Here is a 23180-nt window from a genome sequence, read left to right on the forward strand (position 1 = left end):
ACATCTGTCAATGTCTTGACAATGTCAAACTTTCCTAATATGTTGCCTGACATTGTTGAAGTGTTCCTCCTCCCTTTTAGAAATGCTTTGTCATAAGAGATGACTCTCTAGGAGGAGGAAGAGAGAGAAATGTCCTGTTATATAAAGCAAAATATATAAATAAAATTTATTTTTAAAAAGAGAAAGAGGGATTGGGATGAGGTCCCCTGGATGGTCTTGTTTGTGGATTACAGCGTGATAAGTACATCAAGGACAAAGGCATTGTAAAGCCTCCCAGGAAAGACCCATAAGAACTCAACAAATAAAAAAAGTGGAAAAAAAATGTCTATTATCCAGAGTATGATATGCCTTTGGATGGGCAACGTATGTACATATTGATGGACACACTAATAACCTGTCAATGGAAATGGTAATTGATCTTGCCATCATGGAAAGTAAATTGGAACCACGTGTACTTTTATACATATGCACAGATACATATGTTGCTCATCCAATGGCATATCATATTCAGATTTCTCTCTTCAGATATGTGTATATGTATATGTGTGTATATGCTCATGCATGTAAGTGTGTATGTATATGTACAAAATACTCTGATACATAGATTAAAATATATGGTATTATATCATGTATGTAATTATTCACAGAAAGTGAGTAAAATATTCACATTTTTGTATCTAGAGGCTCTATTGCTAGGAATATTTTCCAGTGAGGTCAATAGCAAAAACAAAAGCCCACACATACCATGTCTATATGCACATATGTATTTGTATACATGCACATACATGTTTATATGCATGTTTGTATATGTATAGCTGTATCTAATCCACATATCTATAATTATATACTCATGAATATGCATGCAAAACAATTGAAAGAACTAAATTTAATCTTCATGTAAGTGGAAAAGAAATTCTTGCTAAGAATTAGGAATCTCTACAGTAGAACAGACTGCCTCAGAAACTAGAGAAGTCCCCACTCAGTGAGGATCATAATTCAAAGTCTGGATGACCCTTGTTGGCTATGTTGTTAAGGGGATTTTTATTTAGTTATAGGCTGTACATGATGACCTCAGAAGCCTTTTCTAGTTCTGAAATTTTACAGTTTTGCTGGGAGGTTACAGCAGTAAAGAAGATTTCTTTCAAATGTAGGCATCTTCCCCTCATGAAAGCATCTATCTACAAATGTTATAATATAATCTAATTCATTAACTAAATGTTTTCAGGAAAGAGTTTACCACCAACTATGTGGATATTGGAGACCATTATATTAACCTCTAGGCTTAAAAAATTCCCATTATGATAACATGTTACAAAACAAAGACAAAAGAGGTACATGTAGGAGGAAATGGTTGGTCATTGCCATTGATAGTGACTGTGGGCACTGAGAAGAGAAGACTGATCCTTAGTCTGGCTCTTCTGTTTGAGACACCTATAGAGCTGATGAACCTCCTGTTATCTTCCATCATTGACACAGTTTGGTCCTCCTTATTTTACCTTTTCAACCCTGTTCCTGACTTTCTTTGACCTTTAAAGCCATATTCCCTCTTTAGCTGGCTCATCATGATTTTAGTTTTTTTTAATGTGTTATCTTCCCTGCCTTGATGGCACGGGCTGTCTTTCTTTTTACTTGTAAATAGTGCCTCACAAATAGAAGTGTTTAATAAATTCTTGTTTCCTTTCCTTCCTTCCTACCTTTGTTCCTCAGAACATAGGGTGCCGTAAAGCCACACTGGCAGCCTCTTCTCTACTTCTAAATGAGAATCTCTGTCCCTGGTTCTGAGTAGCAACCTCCTTTTAGACAAATTCCTTAATGTATGACCAGCACTCTCATTTGATGACTTTAACTGATTTAAGGAGGCATGCAGTACCTTGATTGGGACTGATTGATTAAATTCAGCTGATTTTTACCGAAAAAGGTAGTTATAGTTAAAAAATGGCTACCATTTATAGAGTACTATGAAGTTTACAAGGCATTTTATAAGTATTATCTTAAAACAACCCTGGAAGATAAGTGAAATTATTACCCCCATTTTATTTATGAGGAAAGTGAGGCAAACAGAATTAAATTACTTGTCCAGGATTATGCAGCTGGCAAATTCCTGAGCTTGGATTGGAATTTAGGATCTTGAACTATGTTTTTCTATCCACTGTATCACCATTAAGAGGATGGAATAAGCAATGGAGGCCCACTCTTGCATTTTTCTCCACTTTTCTCTCTTTTTTTTTCTTTGTTTTTGCTCTTAAGTTTTTTGCTTCATAGGAAAGCAGTAATTTAAATGGCACAAAGATGCTGATGACTAAAGATTTAAAAACAAACTAAAATTTAACTACATTGAGGCTCTGTTCTTAATGTCCTAAAAGTATATTCCTATCCATCCATCTATTCATTCATTTATTCTTTAAAAGGAATAGTGAGTTCCCTAAGTTTATTCCAAATATGGTTCAATTTTTATATACTTTCCCCACCTAGGAACATATCTCATAAAAGATATTTAAAAGAAAAGTATAGCAATGTATGATATTGCTTTTATACACTATATATTACAATCATTCAGTTTACAATAAAGTAGTATTAGCAACATCACAGATTATTAGCTATTTGAAGAAATATATCTATATAGGTATAGATATACAATGTAGGATATATGTTTAGCATCATTTGCTCAAGATAAAAAGGATGAATCCCTTAAGTTTGCTGGAATAAATCCATTATTTTAAAATAATTAAATGTAAAGAACTTTTTCAAACTTCATATTAAGGGGAGACATTGTGGTTAAAGAATATAGCATCTATGTAAACATTTGACTACAAATTATAAGGATTTTAAAAAAAATCCATTTTCATCTTCTTCCATAAGAATCATGGGCTTGAATATACATGTGTAATTGTATCTATTTTGGTTTAGTACATTGAATGTTCAGCTTGGAATCAGGAAGACTTGGGTCTGAATACTGTCCAAAAAGCTTATTATCTGTATGATCCTAGGTGAGACATTTAACTTGCTTAACCATTGTTTTTTCATCTTGAAAATGGAGATAATCTTTGTATTATCATACTTGCATATACTTAAAAAGTTGTTGTGAGGAGTACATCGGTGGATAGAGTACAGACCTGGAATCAGGAAGACTTGAGTTAAAAGCAGAACTTATAAACATATTAGCTGTGTGACCCTACCCTGGACAAATCACTTAACCTTGGTTTGCCTCAGCTTCCTTATCTGTAAAATGAGGTTAATAATAGTATCTACCTACCAGGGTGATTGTGAGGATGAAATGAGATGATATTTGTAAAGTGCTTTGCAAACCTTAAAGTATCATATAATTATTATTGTATCATTAATATATATTATATATGATTATATTATAAAATATGCAAAACTTATAGTGCCATATACATGTTTACATCTCTACCACCAATCATCATCGCCATTATTGTCATCATTGTCATTATTATTATTATCCTTAATCCTGACAATCATAGAAAGTTATTGCCTCATGCTATTGAAAATAATCTCCTATCAGTTTTAGGGTTGTTTAGGATCCTGTAAACATTATGATGGGATTTCCTACAAAGCTTCCCACACACTTTCTCATGGTCTAAAGCAAACTAGAAGTTTTTTTTTTTTTCACAAGGCATGCAAGGAAAATTGGCCTCATTCCTCATTCCTCATTCACACCTAGTTTCTTTCAAACTAATAAAAATGCCTTGCTAAGGTATTATGCTCTCAATGGAATTTCAAAACAAATCCTTAATGTTAATTTTTGCTACCTTCCTTGGGAGTTGGTTCATTTCAAAGATGGGAAGTTTTGGGGGCCTAAGTTGCTGAAAACTCAAACAAGGAAGGTTTAAGTCTTCTCATTTTAGACTTCACTTACTCGTCCCCAATTTACCCCCATTCCACAGGAGATTGTTTCATTGAGTTTTACCACATGTGGGCGTTTGGGATAAGATCTGAAAAACTAAGTTTTCCTTTCCTCTGTGGATATCTTACATCAGGAGTTCACAGAAATTTGAAGTTGTCCATGGCCTTAATAGGCATAATTTCCTCCCCTTTGCCGCTAAGGATTACTCCTCACTAAAAAACCCCTAGTGTGTCCCACAGTCTATTTTTAAATGTCGTAAGTGACAGAACTTGCCTTGGTTCCCCTGAGATTATGATATGCGTTCCCATGATGAAGATGCTTTCCCTGAAACTTGCTCTGAATTTCCATTTCCACAAATTGATTTTTTTACTTCTAATTAAATTTGTCCCCTTCCCATTCATATTTATACTTGAAAAAATATTTGTAGGCTATCGTTGTGTCTTGAGTCACAACTTGCAAAATTGTTCATATTCAGTGTTCTTAATTTTTCTTAGTGTCAATCTCTCCATCCTGATAATCAAGTTTCTTACTGTTCCCTAGCCTCCATATGGTTCTATTTGCAAAATTCTTCCCTCATTGATATGTTCTATGCCCAACACTTAATTAGGTAAAATTTGATGAATTGAGAGGGTGAATATTTTGGTATGTGCCTTAGTTTCTGCAAACTTCACTGGTCACTTTGGATATCATTTTGTTTCACATATAGCATTGAATTCATCAGTTCCTTGAAGTTTTGTGTGTTTAAATGTCAAACCTTCAAGTCTCTCTCCTCTATACAATCCAGACTCAGTTCTCTCAGCTCTCTGACCCTCTCTGTGTGTCTCTGTCTCACTCTCTTTCTCTCTCTCCCTCCTTCCTCTCTTGTACTAAAAAAAAAATACGTGAAACTAACATTATGAGAACTCATCTGAAAGTCTGTGCAACATTTCATAACTGTAGCACCCCCTACCTTACCATTTAAAAAAATTACAAAAATCTGTGTTCTTTTCCTTCCATGCCTACCCCATTGGGGGCGGGGCTTTCTTATAATTAATATGCATTTTAAACCAAATAAATTTCCCCAATGGCTGTATGCAAATATGTCTATTCTATCTATCTAAAACTTATGTGTGTACTTGTATGTGTATAATTCTGCACCCTAAATCCATCATCTGTCTGTGAAAAATAATTTCATCATCAGTTCTCTGAATCATGAATGCTCGTTGTATTAATGATGGTTCTTATAGAGTTCATGGTTGTTTGTTTTTACAGGGTTGTTATTGCATAAACTGTTCTATTGGTTATGCTCATTTCATTCATCAATTTATTAAAAATGTTCCAAATTTTTCATTTTCATAATGTTGTTATTCTAATATAAACCAGTTTTCTGCTTACTTGCTTCCCTCTTCATTAGTTTACATAAGTGTTTCCATGTCTTTTCAAAATCATCTATTTCCTTAGTTCCTAAAACACAATAACGTCTCATTATATTTATCCTTTAGTGTAGTCTCAGCGGAATAAGTCCACCAATTCATTTTAAAAAATGAATTGTATAGTAGTATATCCCAGAAATTCTAAAGTGCTGTGGATAAAAGTCAATGATGGAAATAGTTCCTGACCTGAAGGAGATTATGTTCTTCTAGAGAGACACCATTTCTGCAGGTAAAGAATAAAGCATGTATTAAGTTATTCCTAAGCACGAAGGATACAGAAACAAGGAGACAGTCCCTTATTTTAAGGAGCTTACATTCTAATAAGGAAAGACAAAACATAAGGGAGAATTAGATGTAGAGGAGAAACAGAGAGAAGGGGGTGGGATATACATGGGAGGGGAGAACAGGGGAAATCAACATAAAGGTGAAACAGGCTGTAGGTTGAGAAGGGAGGGGAGTATGAGAGTTGCATGGCTGGGCCTTCTCATGATATGGAAGTTCCAGAAAGGGAACGACTAATCATTTAGCTGGCCTCAGGATGGAGGTATTCCCAACAGGCCAGATAGCAGGTACAGAGACGGAGCAGGCTGAGGAGTGAGCCAGAAGTGCAGCGGGAATGACATATCATGTATAGATCTATTTACACAGATAGACAAATAGGAAACATGCTCAAAAGCTCAAAATTATTTGTGCTTTAATTGATTTGGTCATTTTCACCAATTTTTCAGATTTCAGACCATCCATATCTGCCCATATCATGTGGACCCTTTCCTTCTGCCATAAGCTGAATCAAGAAAGTCAGTCCAAAGTACTGGGGGGTGGGGTTTCTTGAAACTCTTTCTCTTGAAACTCCAAGGAAACTAGTGGAGTACATGAAATCCATACTAAATAAATAAAGAATCTCCATGGGACAAATCATCAAAGCAGATGAACAAATTGTAAGAACTTGCAAATTGTAAGAAATTGCAAAGAAGAGTTGCAATATATTAACAACTACAAGAAATAATACTCCAGATCACCAATAATAAAAGAAATGTAAATTAGAATTACCCTGAGGTTTTACTTCTTACCCTAAACATTTTCAAAGATGAATAGAAATATTCATTGTTGGAGGGGTTATGGAAAAATAGGTATATTGATTCTTTGTTGGTGGAGCTGTGAATTAGTATAATCATTTTGGAAAATATTTTTGAATTATGCAAATAAATTGATTAAAATATCCTAACTCTTTAACCTAGAGATCCTAATACTAGATTTAAACCCCAAGAAAGCCATTGATAAGAAGAAAATCCCTATGCACACCAAAATATTTATAGCAGCTTTTTTTGTGATGTCAAAGAATCATGAACAAAGCAGATAGTCATTAACTGGGGAATGGTTAACAAAATGTAGTACATAAATGCAATGGAATATTATTGTTCTATAAAAAACAATAAATGGAAGAGATTTCAGAGAATTCTCTCAGCATACCCCTTTCCAGAAATAGGAACTCCATAGGTGTTGCATACTGTATATGTTTTCAAACTTTTATATATATTGTTCTGTTTTACTGATTTTTCTTTTTTTTTTTTGTCTACAAAAATGTAATTTTTTTGTATGGAATGGCTTTCTGGGAGGAGGAGGGAAAGGAATATAGAGAAAAGCCTATGATGATTTAAAAATCAAAAGTTATCAAGAATTTTTTTTAAATACACAGTATCTTTGGGGTGAGGATATGGAACCATTAGCAGTTGGTAGGATCAGGGAAGATACCATTTATGCATCTTTGAGCCAAACCTTGATTAGAATCAGGAATTCCACGAGACTGAGGGGAGGAAGGAGAGCTTTTGAGACCCGAGAGAGATCTCATAAAAAGTCACAACTTCTCTCTACCCAGGATAACTGCTTCATTATTGCCCTTAATCTCAAACCTTACCATCCTAGGCCTTGTTCCAACAATTATTCTCTTTTTCCTTCATGCTTCTCAAGTTTCTCCCTCTCCGCTGGCCTGTTTCTTGATGCCTATAAATAAACTAACCATCCCAAGCCTGAAAAGAAAGACAAAAACCATCTTCCTTCATAACTTCTAGCACTACTTATTCAGGCTCTCATATTACCTCTTTCCTCTCTAGCTGTACCAACTTCTAGAGGAGAAATATTCTATACTTATTGTCTCCTCTTCGTCACCATTCTTTACCCCATTGTGGTCTATCTTCTACCATCCATCACTGTACTGAAAGTATTCTTCTCCATGTCAGTCCCTCAGAGTCAAAATCAATGACTCTCCCCTCTTCTCCTCTTCCATGAACGAAAGGTTCCTTAATAGCATTTGATATGTTTAACTGTTCTCATCTCCTGGTACCCTTTCCTTTATGGACTTCAGTGACTCCGCATTCATTGCTGTCTTCATAATTATTCACTCTCATTTTCTAGGGCTAGCTTCTTCTTGTGGGCTATGATTCTGGTGGGATTGGGGAAATATAAATTAACCCTTCATACTCAGACAACACCAGTTGGGAATGTTGTGAGCAAGGAAGCTGTGGTCCCGTCCAGTTCTGAAATTCAGCAGTTTTATTATATCTCTATGACCTGGGACAAGCCATTTCATTTTTCTAGGATGCAGTTTCTCATCTGAAAGATCAAAAGCTGGATTTGCTGAACTTTAAGATTCCTTCTGGCTCTAAATGTATGATCTGGATACTAACTTCCCACTATTTTTTTGATCCAATTGAGATTCCACCTCCTTCATGAAAGCTTCCCAGACTATTCCTGAAGAAAGTGGTTTCTTTCACTTCAAAGTTCTTCCAGGACTTTGTCTGCACCTCTCCTTTGCACTTAGCATATTCTGCCTCATGTTGATTATCTGTGTTCATCTCTTTGTCCCCATTAGAGTATAAGTGACTTGAGAGTTGAGTTGATGTCATATCTGTCTTTGTTTTCTCAATGCCTAGTATGGTGTCATGTGTGTAGCAGATTTATAATAAATGTTTGATGAAATAGCTGAATCAGAATAAATTGAATTTCATCCATGTCAATGTTACACTTTCAATTTTATATGTGTTTTATAATGAACTCTGTTATGCATTGAAGACAAATTCTACTGGATAGAAGTTTATTGACATTTGTTATTTTAATTGTACCATTAAAATATATATATATATATATATATATATATGTATATATATATATATATATATATGTATATATGTATATACATTTCCCACACTGAAGAAATTACAGAGATGCATCAGGGAGCCTGGTCAAGATCTAAGTTTGGAACCAGGAAGATCAGGGTTCAAGTCTTATCTGTGACACATACTGTCCATATGACCTTAGCCAAGTCAATAAAGCCCCGAGAGTTCCTAGCAGTTCTTTAAATTGCACAGAAGGTACTGACCTGCATAAGTAGGAGAGTTTTCTCATCCAAGAGATCACTCTACCAATCATCCCCCATCTTTTTCCTAAGAAATTTCTAATTGTAGTTGACTTCAGTGTTTGTAGGGATCTTCTCATTATTGTAACAATGAGTAGGATTCCTGCTTCTTACCTCCCTCCTCCACTGATCTGCTCTGTACAGCATGTACAGAATGTAACTTTCACTCTACCTCACTTCCACGGGATTGCAAGGCAACAAGTCAGATCCTACGGGGCTAAAAGTAACAGAAAAAAATAGATCTCAGGGTACTAGGAGGCGCAGTGGAAAAAGCACCAGCCCTGGAGTTAGTAGGACCTGAGTTCAAACATGGCCTCAGACACTTACTAGCTCTGTGACCCTGGGCAAGTCAATTAACTTCAATTGCCACGTACACAAAAAAAGAAAAACATAGGCCCTGTCTTTAAATGGTTTGCAACCTATTGAGGGGAGAAAAGTACTAAATACACACAAAGATGTATATCTATATACATATATTTTTATTTATAATATTCAATTTGACAAGCATCTATTAAGGTCATATTACATGTAAAACACTGTTATGGGTATGAGGGGGTACAAAGATGAAAACAAGGTAGTCCCTGTGCTCAGGAATCTTACATGTTACTATGGGACAGGAAATTTGAATAGCCTGTACATACTGGGTGGGGACTAAGACCTATGATTTCATTTATAGGCAGAACTTCTTGGTGAGGACAATATCTTTACTAATACGGGTCATCAGTCAACAACCATTTATTAAATGCCTATTATATTGCAGGAATGGGCAGATTGGTGGCACAGTGGATAGAGTTACAGCCCTGAAGTCAGTAGGACCTGAGTTCAAATGTGGCCTCAGTCTGTTATTAGTTGGGTGACCCTGAGCAAGTCACTTAACCTTGTTTGTCTCAGTTTCTCATCTATAAAATGAGCTGAAGAAGGAAATGGTAAACCACTCCAGTTTCTTTACCAAGAAAACCCTAAAAGGGGTCATGAAGAGTTGGATATGACTGAAAATGACTCAATAACGTACCAGGAAGCTTTGGGGGCATAAAAAAGTAAAAGACAGTTGTCTTGGGGAGTTCCTAGTCTATTGAGGGAGACACCATGAAAATAGCCATGTTACAAACAAACTATATACAGACTAAATTGGAAATAATTAAATTATAGTATTAGAGTTGCCTATAGCACTGAGAGGTTAAGTGAATTGCCTGAGATTGCACAGCCGGTATATATCAAAGGTGGAATTTGAGCCCTGGTCTTCCTAGTTCTGACACCAGCTGTATCTAATATGCCAAACTGCCTCTGGATATGAAAAGCATGTAGATATACAAGTAAGTTTAAAGTAAATCTAAAGTAAATGAAGGGTAATTAAAGAGGTGGGAATGACTGACAACTTCAAGGAAGGGAATCAAGAAAGGCTTTGTATAGGAAGTGGCACCTGAATTGCTCTTCGAAAGAAAGAGGTTCCAAGATCGATTGATCGATCAATCTATCTCTCTCTCTCTCTCTCTCTCTCTCTCTCTCTCTCTCTCTCTCTCTCCCTCTATCTATCTATCTATCTATCTATCTATCTATCTATCTATCTATCTATCTATCTATCTATCTATCTGTCTATCTGCCTGCCTGTCATCTATTTACCTAATCATCTATCATCTATCTTTCTGTCTGTCTGTCCACCCATTATCCATCCATCAGTCTATCTATCTACATCTGTCAGTGATCGAGATAGTTCTATATCTATGCACAAATGTAGGTAGGTATCTATCTACTCTCTTTGGACTTCTATATACATGTCTCTACATGCATATTTATCAATCTATTTATAGATATGTCTATATAGATATATATGCATATTTAAAGATAGATATATCAATATATCCTATATGCTGATATGCATATCAATATCTATATATGTAAACACACATACATAAATTTTTACGAGTTCACAAAGTCTGTGGAAGTCTTTGAGAAGAGATTAGCCATTGAACAAAAGGTTAAAGGTAGTTGAAGCACTTTCTGTTGAGGATAAGAAAGAGATCAAGGAGCTGATAGAATTATAGGTATATGCATACATATGTGCATCCCATACATACATACTATGTGTGTACATATAATTATATATGTACATTTACATATACAAGGCAAAAATTACTTATGCCATGAGAGAAATATGAAGAAAATTCTTTGAGGATTCAGTTTGGCTAGAAGACATGGGCAAAGAGCCTTGTGTTTATAGCCAGAGTAGGAAGTTTGAGCAGAAAGACTAATCTTAACAAAATATTCTTCTGCTTTCATGATTTTAATCATTCTCCTGGTTTTGCAGGAGACCCTGGGCTTCTGCATTACTTTTAATGACCACCTTAAGCAGCACATTTCTTTTCAGTTTGCATGTAGAAATTGTCCTGAGATCACACAACTGTTTTTTGAAAGAGACAAATCCAAACAATTACGCATACACACACAAACACATGTACAACATCACCTTTGCGACTTAGATGTTGGATCTTTCTCTAAAGGGAGGCAACCCTATGCCAGTGAATTTTGTTTTTTGGCTCTACCTAGGAGAAAAGTTGCTTTTCTGTTAACAAATATTTTCCCAATGCTGTCGTATCAGACTTCAGCTGTATCTTGATCACATGCCAGAGCTGGTATTCTATAAGGAAGCTCTTATCTTAAAAAGGAGCTTTCATGTGAAGCATGAAAGGGCTCATTCAAGGATGACTCTTGCCCTGTTCTTGTCTCACTCAAAGCTTTAGAAGCTGGGTCCTGTAAGCTAAGCACCAATAACCATAGATACTTTCCTTTCTCAGAGGAGCAAATTAAAAGTCATAAAGGTTGTGTGAAGACTCATTATTCTATAACTTGAGGACAGATGCTATGTACCAAAAGAGAACGTAGCATAGAGACAGGTGAATGTGCAGTATTTTTTTTTATTGGCTGTGCAGATTTTCTCTGGGGTTGACGGTTGTTGGAGAAACAGAGTAGAGAAACACAAAATCTGATCACCTTATGCTACATAGCAACTTTCTCTTTACTCTTTTTCCTCTTTCCATTTCCTTTTATCATGATTATATATGATATGGGAGGAGGCCATTTTATTTCTTCTAACTACCTATACCACATTAAATAAAGGAAAAAATGATTTTCTTTGACCACCCACGTAATGGGAGAGAATCCAAATGAATCCATTCCTTTCCTTAGAGAAATGCCATTCATCATTCAGCGTGGCTCCTACAGCATAAGAGGAATCCTATGCATGATGTGGCAGTGGCTAAAGGACAAGTCTCACTGATGTCAGTCATAAGGATTTGTTTATGTTCCTCAGTAAAATATAGCTGAGGTTAAGCAAACCTTTTCTTGTTTTGCTGATGAATAGTCTCCAGGCAGGATTCTGACCATCATGCAAATATAGAGCTCCAAGATGAGCACATTGCCTAAGGCCACCCTATGTTTCTGCCGCGGAAGAAAAAAACTAAAACTTGACATATCGCATTAATTTATTCATCAAGTTGAGTACACTTTGCTTATATGACTTAAGTTCTAAAGACTTATTCATGAACAATATCATTAAAAGACAACATCATGAAAATTAATAATGTTAAGACAGAAATATACTGAGTATTTTTCCATGATAAAAATGACAAACAAATCACAAATTATTAAACAAAGTGAGAAATTGAATCTGTTCTAACATTTACTGTACTTGCATTTTAAGCAGCTGGATGGCGCAGTGGGTAAGAGCGCAGGAGTCAGAAAGACAGGAGTTCATATCCTGCCTCAGACGCTTACTAACTTTATGACCCTGAGCAAGTCACTTAATATACCTAGCCCATGGGGCTGTGTGAGGATCCATTAACATATGTACAGTGTTCTACAAACCTTTAAGTACTATACAAATGCTAGTTATTCTTTTTGAAGGAAATGTTGAATTGTAGAATGGGCAGCATCATCTGGAAAAGTACATAAACGCTAGAAGGAATGTTGCTGATACTTTAAGAATTATTTCCTTACAAATCCTCTAAATTCATTTAAGACTATATCAACTGAATTTTGCTTTGAACAATGTGGAATATTTATTGATTTCAAACCTTCTCTGTCTCTACAGAAGCATAATTAAGGGCTACATTAACATCACAACCAAGACTTTCACTGTTTATAAAACTCAATGTGGTGAAACAGAGCTGATTCATTGTTTATGAAGCAATTAAGTTTTGTTGCTTTCACTGATAACAGAGAGAAAGAAGGGCCACTTGGTGATTTACTTGGAATGCTTGGTCTCCCTCCTTACCTCCACCTTTTGCAATCTGTAAAGTTTCAAGGCTCTGTTCAGGTGCTACAGACTCTCATTCTTTCCTGATTCTCCTTTTATTTGGGGCTATTTTATACATAGCATCCCCCAGCAATCTGTAAATCCCTTGAAGAAAAAACATAGTTAATTTTTTTCTTTGCATCCCCATTACTTAACATAGTGCTTTGCACATAGTAGGTGCTTAATAAAATCATTTTGAATGAATGAATGGGTGGTTGGTTGGAATTTTTGGCAACTGTTCTCTAAATTAGGCTGAAAATACAGTCAAACTGCGGTTCCAGTGATAAATCAACAGGTATTTATACATTGGTTTGCAGAGCACTGTATATATGTGGATTGATCCTCACCCAGCCCCATGAAAGAGGTACTATTCTTATCCCCAATTTACAAATGAGGAAACTGAGGCAGGTGCTGGGGAAACAATCACAAAGAATAAAATAATTTCTCCCCATAAGGAGCTTATGTTCTTAACAAGATAAACAGATAAATAAGACACAATTTGAAAACTTCCCATATGATCCCAATACTTAACATTTACTTTAATGAATATTTACAGAGATCCATGATCTCATCAAGATTTACCACCTACTCAAGCTCTTTCACATCTTATAAGATTCTTATGGCTTCATAACTAACAGTTGCTATAGTTCCAATTTTAGATTCATTATTTTTGTTATTAGGCCACTGTAGAGTCCTTCTAGGTACAAAATTTGCATTAGTGCCACCCATATTTTCCAATACCATCATTATTCTTCACTGTTTTCATCTGTGTTAACCACTCACCAATCTCTAAACCAAGAGAAATTAAACATGGCAAATACTCAGGAGTTTTTTCTCTTCACATAGATTGTCATGAAAACAAAACAAAAATAATCTAGAATTTAGAGGCATAATTCAATTTATTTCAGGCCTACTGCCTGATTTTTATTGGGCACACCCTAATTTATTTTAGATTATGTGTAAGGCTGAGTCAGAGCTTATTTTAGTAGTTGACAGAGCCATTCTCTTTTGCTTAAGTCTCTAAGAACTCCCAGCTATCTGAATGCATAGTGTTTACCCTGCAGATTAGATGTGTATTTCTACCCAAGATGCAATGGGGATTGCTGGCTAGCAGAGATTGCTTATTGCCATTTTGGGCTCCCTCCCACTTCTATGCTATTTGCAGCAGGGTTGTTAGAGTGGAGTCATAGATCAAATTCTAGAGCTGAATTGAATGCAGGGGAATGTGAAATCATGTGGTCTATCTCCCATCTTAAATATGAAGAAATTGAAGACCCAAGAGGTAAAGTAATTTGTCCAGGGTCACAAAGATAGTGAGAGAGGTGAGACAGGCCTCCAGGTCCTCTGACTCAGACCAGTGTTCTCTTTCCTCTCTACAATTCTGAGTGCCAGGATTCTGCTACTGAAGTGCCCTTTAGTGAGTGTCCTGGCAATGGAGAATGGTCACACTGGCAATGGAGAGAGAATTTATCTGAGGAAATCCACTGGGTCTTTTCTGCCTGTTTAGCTAGCTGAAAATAGCTCTCAGTTCTGGAGTTATTACTTCTTTCAAAACAAGCCCAAAAGGATTGATCTACATATTAACTTAGGATAACTATTGAGTTTTCTTAAGAAACAAAATTTCTCATTATTCTGGCTAACCTCAACTGTAACTAATACTGTAAGGATGTCCCACAAATGTCAGCTGTTAGTCATGACACATGTTTTAAGTGTGAAATATGTATCTCTTGATGTCATATGGCTTATATCCAAAATATAAAAAACAACTATGCTTTATATTTTTATAAGGTGAGGAATTAAAATGGATATGATAATAAAGGTTTTGCTAATTAAATACATGCCATTTTGCTTTCATTTTAAATCCAGATACTTTCTATGTTCTTAATATCAATGGAAGTATTATGTGTTACATATTAAAGAAGGTAAAAATTTTAAATTATCTTATGAAGTCTCAAACTCTACACATTCTCCTTATCCATTCTCCTCCCTTTCTAAAAACACTTCTCCCTTTAATTTCATATTGTCATCTTACAATAGCATTTTGAACTGGAAATGTTAAATCATACTATTATGTCAATAAAAATTAGTTAATATCTACCTAATAAACATGTAAAGAAACCTGTCTTTAGACCTGCTGGAAAATAGATAGATGTTCATTTAACACTTGACCACATAAAGAAGCTGTGATTTGTTGATTTAATGAGCTCCTAGTAGGAGAATTCTCTCCACTAATACAGAATGCAACCCACTTGACTTTGTAGACAAATCCTAGAGAGTCACCTATGACACAAAGGAGTCAAATGAAATACCAAGAATTGCATAAGCCAATAAATATCTGCGGTGGAATTTTTAGGACCTGATCTTTCAGATTTGAAGCCTAACACTTTATCCACTATTCCATTCTGGATTTCTCAGTTAATAGTGAAAATAAAAGTATATTTTACATTTACTTATCTGTGTATATACAATGTAGCTTCAATAGAAGGAAAGCTTCTTGAGAGCAGGAATCGGTTCATTTTTGTATTTGCTAAGTTATACTGAATTGCTGATTTTCATCATGTACTTTATGGTTTGCAAAGACTATTCATATATGTCTTTATAGAGAGATCTGTGTGTATATATGTGTTATGGTATGGGTATTTATCTATGTCTGCGTGTGTATATGTAATACACACACCTATATTCTTCACAACAAACCCATAAGTTATGTGTCATCAGTCTAACTATAAGTAACCTGCTTCTAGGTACTCAGGGACTATACTTACTCCTTGTTATCTAGTCAAGCATGCACTTCAGACTGACTTTAGTCTGAAAAGGGATGAAGCTTCTCATTCTCATACATTTTCAACCTCCAAGCCTAGTACCCCAGGGATGATTTTATTTGTAACTTAGTTTGTGGCTCATATCTAAGGTTTCCCCCCAAAAAGATAATAAAATATAATTCAATGTATAATACAAATCAAGGATGGGACCATCAATCCATTCCAACATACAAAAGAAAATTTAAATATCAAAGATTCATAGCACATATTATTATTAGGAGACCTAAAAGGAAGATTCAGTATCAATTTATAGCTATTGTTAGAATCTGCTGTGAGGCAGATCATTATATTTCATCTTGATGTAAAGTAATTTGCAGAGCTGCTAATTGGACATAGTACATATTATCACACTCTGCACTGTCCTTACATATCCCAGTGAATTTCAGTTGGCAAAATGGCCAGATGAAGGCCTTCGTATCATTGGTCCTGCTTTCTAAAACTATTACGTAGTTACCAAGGACTCCTTGCCTACCACCAGTCAATCACAATACAATAGGTGCCTTGACCTGTCAAACTTTAAAGGTTGCTTCTAAGCAGTCAACCATCCTCACCTATTACCTAGTAGGTGCTTGTTTACCTAAGATCAGGACAGAATAAACACCAAAGAGATAGCCCAAATCTGGTCTATTTTGCTTAGAGAAGACATGCGCTTTAGATGGCCACATGCTCACAGTTACTTGGAGGCCAGGGTTGGGGTAAAGGCAAACTGTTGTTTCCTTTACCCCTTCTCTGAAGACATTTTGAAACAGTCCTGACATCATTTGAACCTGAAAAGAAGAAATAGCTTGAGGGCGTGCTCACTTCTTACACGTCCACTGAATCTTCAGATCTTCCAGTTTTACAGCCAATAATCTCAAAGTGCATGCCCTTTACATGAGTCATAACCAGAAGATGTTGCAAATGTTCCCATGTGATCAACAGGAACCACAAATGGCAACTCTGAGCATGCCCCATGAGATGACTTCTATAGGCTAACTGAACCTTGGTGTGTAAATGCTATTTTCTCCATTTTTCAGAAGAGAAAACAGGTTCAAAGAATTTAAGGGTTGTGCTTATGGTCACATAACTGATAAGTGTCAGAAGCAACATGCTCACTCACACCTTTCCTGACACTAAGTGGTCTTTTTTACTAAATCACACTCACTGGAGCTTTTTAATTTTATTCTTTGCCATCACAGAAGATTGTTGAGTATTTACATCCTATGTACCCACATGGAAACTTAAAGGTAAGATATTTTCAAATGTCTCTTCCTACCTCATAATCGTCATTGGTCTATTTTAGAATATGTCACATTACTTTCTTGGACTGCTTCAACAAAGAATAGGATTTCATTGGAAGAGGTGAATCTTCTTGGCAAAGGCACAAAAGAATAAATTTCAGTTCTGTAATCTAAAACCACAGCGGACTTAATTTATTTTAAAGATCAATGGTTTGGTTAGCCTATTTTTCTTTATCATATACACATGCCATTTTTTATTTGTACATACCATTTTTTCCCCTAGCTAAGATCAGAAATGGAAATGGCAAAAATACCGTGAGAAAAGCTGTTTTCTTGTGGTATTTCCAGCTCAGTGGAAGTTGAGTATACTGGAAATCACGGGAGACAGTCTTTTCCCATGGGCCTCCCAGTCCAACACTGTAAATTCAAGAGGTTAGTTTATTTAAAGAAATCTTTTAAGGCTCATCTATCACTGGTCTCAAGACCCCAAAGAAATCCCCTAACAGTCAAGCAATTACAACCACATTCTGGCAGTCCTCTCCTCTATGTAGCATTATTGTCCAAGTGCTCAGTTTTCTCTTTTAGCAAATGTATAGTGGACTCTTTGTAATCATTCTTTCTATGACCCGTATACAAGTCTGAGCTACCTCCTGTTAATAAAATGGTGTCTTATTCTTTTCCTAGCTCATGGAAGTGGGAGAAATATTTGGGAGGAGGACTCTGAAAACAAGTGATCTCTTAGACTTTATGGGAGGAAAAGGACAGCCCCAATCTCTATGTTCAAGGAGATGACAGTTTAATGGGGAGACAACTGTAATTTCCTACAAACAAGATTACATGTGTGTATATGTATATATATTTCTATATATACACACATACATATATGTGTATGTATGTGTGCATATATGTACATACATGAATGCATGTATATAAGAGAAATTGGAGATAATCTCAGAAGAAGGAACTAAGATTAAAGAGGATTATGAAAAGCTTCTTATAGAAAGCAAGATTTTAACTTGAGATTTCAAGGAATCCAAGGATGCCAGGGACAGAGTTGAGGAGGGATAGAATTCTAGGCATGGGGCAAAATCAGTGATGAATGGTGTAATAGAGGGCTGGTCCTAGAGTAAGGAAGTTGATTACTGTTCTTCAGTCATTTCGGTTGTGTCTGACTCAGTGATTCTTTTGGGGGTTTTCTTGGAAAAGATATTGGAGTACTTTGTCATTTCCTTCTCCAGTTCATTTTAGAGATGAGGAATCTGAGGCAAACAGGGTCAAATACCAAAAGGACCTTCCTGTTAAATGTGTGCAAGGCATGGCTCCTAAGGATAAGGTTATGATAAAGATGTTTTGTTGTAGAGGCACCCCTCCATAGTGGGTAGAGTGCTAGAATTGGAGTCACAAACATCTGGATTTGAAATGTAGCTCTGTTTCCCTGAAGATGTCATTTAAACTCTCTGAGCATAAATTTTTCACAATTCTATTGTATTGTATTATATTTTCTCAACTATAAAATGAGGATAATAATATGGGTTTTTGTATTTTATGTACCTAATATATTCCATTGTTAATTCATTGTTAAACAACATAGTAAGTGCTTCAAATAGGAAAGACTTCTACATGAAGCATCTCTTGATCCCCCCTTCAGCTCCTAGTGGCTTCCTCCCACAAATTGCCTTGTACTTCATTGCATACAATTTTTGCATATATTTTAACATGCATATTTTGTCTTTTACAATAGAATTTCAGTTCATTGAAAGAACACACTGATATTCTCCCTCTGTATCCACAGTACCCAGAACATTGTTTGCCAAATATTGTGTGGGTGTGTTTGTCCACTGCTGAAGAAGACCATGCCATCAGAGAAATGATGACATGACTTGCACTTGACTTTGTTTTGAGTGAGGGAGGGCTGTGCAAGGTCACCAACCTCACTTCTCCTCCAGAGCCATCTGAATCCAGTGACCAGATATTCATCAGGGTGACTGGAGATGATCCAGGATGAAGCCATTGGGGTTAAGTGACTTGCCCAAGGTCACACAGCTAGTGAGTGTCAAGTGTCTGAGGTGAGATTTGAACTCAGGTCCTCCTGACTCCTGCATTGGTGCTCTATCCACTGCACCACCCAGCTGCCCCTTTGCCAAACATTAGGTGCTGAAGGAATGCTTGGTTTTTGGTAGCATGCTTAAAATGAAATATTCTCTGTCTTCTGAGGGAAAAAAAAGAAGGTTGAAAATTTCCCTGGAAAAATGTACATATTAGTACATGTATAAATACACAGGCCTACAAAGAAATGTGTTCTATAATGAATATATACGCACATATATGTACATATACAGATGTATGTAGACATATATCAGGAATATCAACAAATAAGTTCCATCTTTATTTTCTGTATCTTAATGAATTGACTTTTTTTGAATTTTTTAAGTTGAAAAGCAAATAAGTTTTTAGTTTCTATAAATCATTTAAAGTTACAGATACATTTAAAAGTGGTACCGCCATTCCTTACCACTTTCATTCTTTTAAAAAAAATGTGATTGATGCTTTATGCTTTTATAAACATCACTGTCACTTCCCCACAATAAAACCTCCCCTTGTAACAAAGTGACAAAGAATTACAATTAAACAAAAACAAATCAAGACATTGAGCCTATCTGACACCATACACCTCATTATAAACCCATAGACCTTCAATTTTTTCCTGTATAGGAAGAATATACTAGTTCTCTGGGGTCATGACAGCTTATAGTATTCTGAATTCTGATGTATTTTAGCATTGTGTTCCTTTATATTTGGAGGCTATTTTACATATTTTTCCCATCAAAACTTTATTATTCCATGTTTTGATGTTAATGAGAGATCTGGGACACACAGAGATTGGTAATGTCATGATCACGGTCACAAGACTTAAAGATTTAAGCCATATTCTCCAGAAGTGGAAATAAACTTTGGAGGCTTCAGCTGCTCTTTCAGAATACTGTCTGTGAGTATGAAACATCCTAAAAATATGAATAAATGTCCATGTCAAATTGATAGGTATCTAGCTTACAAGTAAGGATTAATTCAGACCCCTTGAAATATGATGTAAAATCTCTATGGCTGGATGAAAAATCATGGATAAACCTTCCTATACAATGTTCCCCCTTATTCCTAATTTCCAAGAATAAAAACTCATTGTCAATTTTTTATCTTATTTTTCCTGCTCTAGGCCAGGGAATGAACTCAATACACCCCATGATCTTCTCCCTTGGGACTAAAACAGCCTTTTTTGTCAAAGGGAACATCGCACCAAGAGTGGGAGGAAACCACTCATTCCTTACATTTGATGTTATAAACGGAAATCATTGCACATAGACTGGGAGTCCATCTGTAGTGGATTAGCAATTGTGATGATGTGCACACATGCAAGAAGCCTTACTGTTGCTAGACATTTCATGAAGTTTCCCTGTCTTTTGTGTTCCACCATTCTATTTATTGCTTGTGTACTTTTCCCCTCCATGTGGGAACATGAATAAAAACAAAAATAAACAAACAAAAACCTCTAAAGCATCTTCTTTTAGGAATTTCAGTTGGCAGCAAATTCACAAGATGTCAACAGTGAATTAGCAGTGCACAAAGCTAATGTGACTTTAGACTCCATTCAGAAAAAGGAAGACTTGTAATGTGCCCTGGTCACAGTTGTCAGAGATCTGTCTACTTAAGCTCTTCTTGTCTGTGCTGTAATTTCAACAGGTACCAAGTTACTTTGAAACAGATGGTCTATGAGCTTCTTTCCAACTCCATGATTCTCTTAGTTTTGAGTCGTGTGACTAAATTGAGTTGCCAAATTTGGATCCAAAACTGACTTGTCCCATAGAAAAGGGACAATGTCACTCACACCAACCAATCCTTAAACAAGAGATCCCCAGTGAATTAGGTGACTAGGTTGAAGTAGCATTGTTGTGGCTATTGTTAACAGAGAAGGACCCTTTAATTCAAACTAACTTGTCTCAGGAAAAGGGAATACACTTCCCTAAAGTCTCTTGTGGAGCTTGGGGCAGCTAGGTGGTGCAGTAGATAGAGCACTAGGAGTCAGGAGGACCTGAGTTCAAATCTCACCTCAGACACTTGGCACTCACTAGCTGTGTGACCTTGGACAAGTTACTTAACCCCAATTGCCTCATCCTGGGCCCTCTCCAGTCATCCTGATGAATGTCTGGTCACTGGATTCAGATGGCTCTGGAGGAGAAGTGAGTCTGGTGACCTGCACAGCCCTCCCTCACTCAAAACAAAGTCAAGTGCAAGTCACGTCATCATTTCTCTGATGGCATGGTCTTCTTCAGCAATGAAGCATGAACACACACCTATGGAGCTTAGAATGCAGAAACTACAATGATGCCTCCTATTTACTTGTTGTCCTCCAGTGAGAAAAAACCTGATGAGAAACCCAATATATGACCTGATTTAACTGGAAGCAATGGATGAAGCTCAATGTCTCAGGTTTTATCATTTTCTTTTAATTCAAATTTTTTTCCTCTTGGCACCCTTCCATGTGATAATCAGTTCATTATCACTCTGACATTTGTATGCAAGGGAGAGTCATTACTAATACAGAACAAACATGGGTTTGCCCCACCATATCAACATTGAGGAGGATCTGTTTATTACTTTCTTCCTCCCCAAAGTAAATGCCAGACATGTGCTTCACTGCTGGTCTTCCTTGGGCAGTGTATTCACTATTCTCATATACATATATATGTATATATATGTATAATGTGGCAGTGTATTCACTATTCTCATTTACATATCTATCTATCTATAGATAGATAGATAGATAGATAGATAGATAGATAGATAGATAGATAGATAGATGTATAATATGGCAGTGTATTCACTATCTGGCCATCACTCCCAGGGTCCTGCTGCATGGGTACCATATACCTGGAACTCTCCCAAGAACAAAGTTTGTACTCTCTGACAGCGATAATTCTGCTCCATAATTATATCCATAATCAAACTGTCTTCTGACTTACTTCCATCCTTCTACATCTGATTATCTACTGAACCCCCCCCACTCACCTCAACTCTTTTGGGGTTCCCAAATGAATTAATTCCTCATTTTATTTCTAATGGGAGGTCCCATTGAACCAAGAATTGGTATTACTTGATTACCTATAAGTAAATATTCTTTTTTCAAGAATGTTCAAGTGTTCTTTAGTGTTACAATTAAGGATCACATTCTGAATTTATAAAAGTCATTATGATGGGTTAGTACTTTTGTTTCTGCACTAGGTGTTTCTTCCCCAATCCATTATCTTACTAGCTGTTATTTTTTTATATTCTCCTCTACCTTCCCTCTAAATTGTTTATTTATTTGGTAATATTCAGCAAATCAAGTGTTCTTTGTCAAAAAGATTCCCAGGTAAGCAGAGAACAGGTCTTTAACAAACTTGATGTGCTGCAGCATTCTTTATTTTTGGTAAATGGAAATAGCCAGTCCATTTATTAGCACATCTGGAATATTATATTCAGCTCTGGTTGCCATGTTTTAGGAAGGAGATTGATGAACTGAAACATCTCCAGAAGAATCTTGAAAACATTTCATATGAGAGAATCGTTAAAGAAATTAGAAATGTTTAATTTGGAGAAAGAAAGACTTAGGGAAGACATAGTTACGTGGAAGAAGAAATGACTTACTCTGCTTATACACAAGAGGAAAAATTGGATCCAATGCAAAGAAGTTAAGAAGCACAAAACATTCTGGTTTAATATAAAGAAATCCTAAATTACAAATGTTTCCTCTTCTCCCAAATGGAAGTGTCTTCCTTATGAAGATAGAGATCTTCCTTTAACTAGTCCAATAAATGCTGGAGGAGCATTAGCTGGACATGTTGTAAAGGCAGAGAGTTGAACTAGGTCATCTTTTAGTCCACTTCTAACCCTGAGATTCTACTGCCAGTCGTCCTTGCCATATCTCACTCAGGCGAAGACTGTAGGAACTTGTTCCTAGCTGTAGACTTATTTCACATGTGAAGAGCAGACTAGCTTCTCTTAGAAAGAACTATGTCATCTGTGAATGCTGCTTTTCACTTGGCCTTTCTATTATTTCCCAGCTTTCTTTCACCATTTCTCCCCCGCCCTGTGGTCCCTTGATTTGAACCTGTTTACTTATCCTA

This window comes from Notamacropus eugenii, chromosome 4 (assembly GCF_028372415.1).
Source record: "Notamacropus eugenii isolate mMacEug1 chromosome 4, mMacEug1.pri_v2, whole genome shotgun sequence".
Taxonomy (NCBI): domain Eukaryota; kingdom Metazoa; phylum Chordata; class Mammalia; order Diprotodontia; family Macropodidae; genus Notamacropus; species Notamacropus eugenii.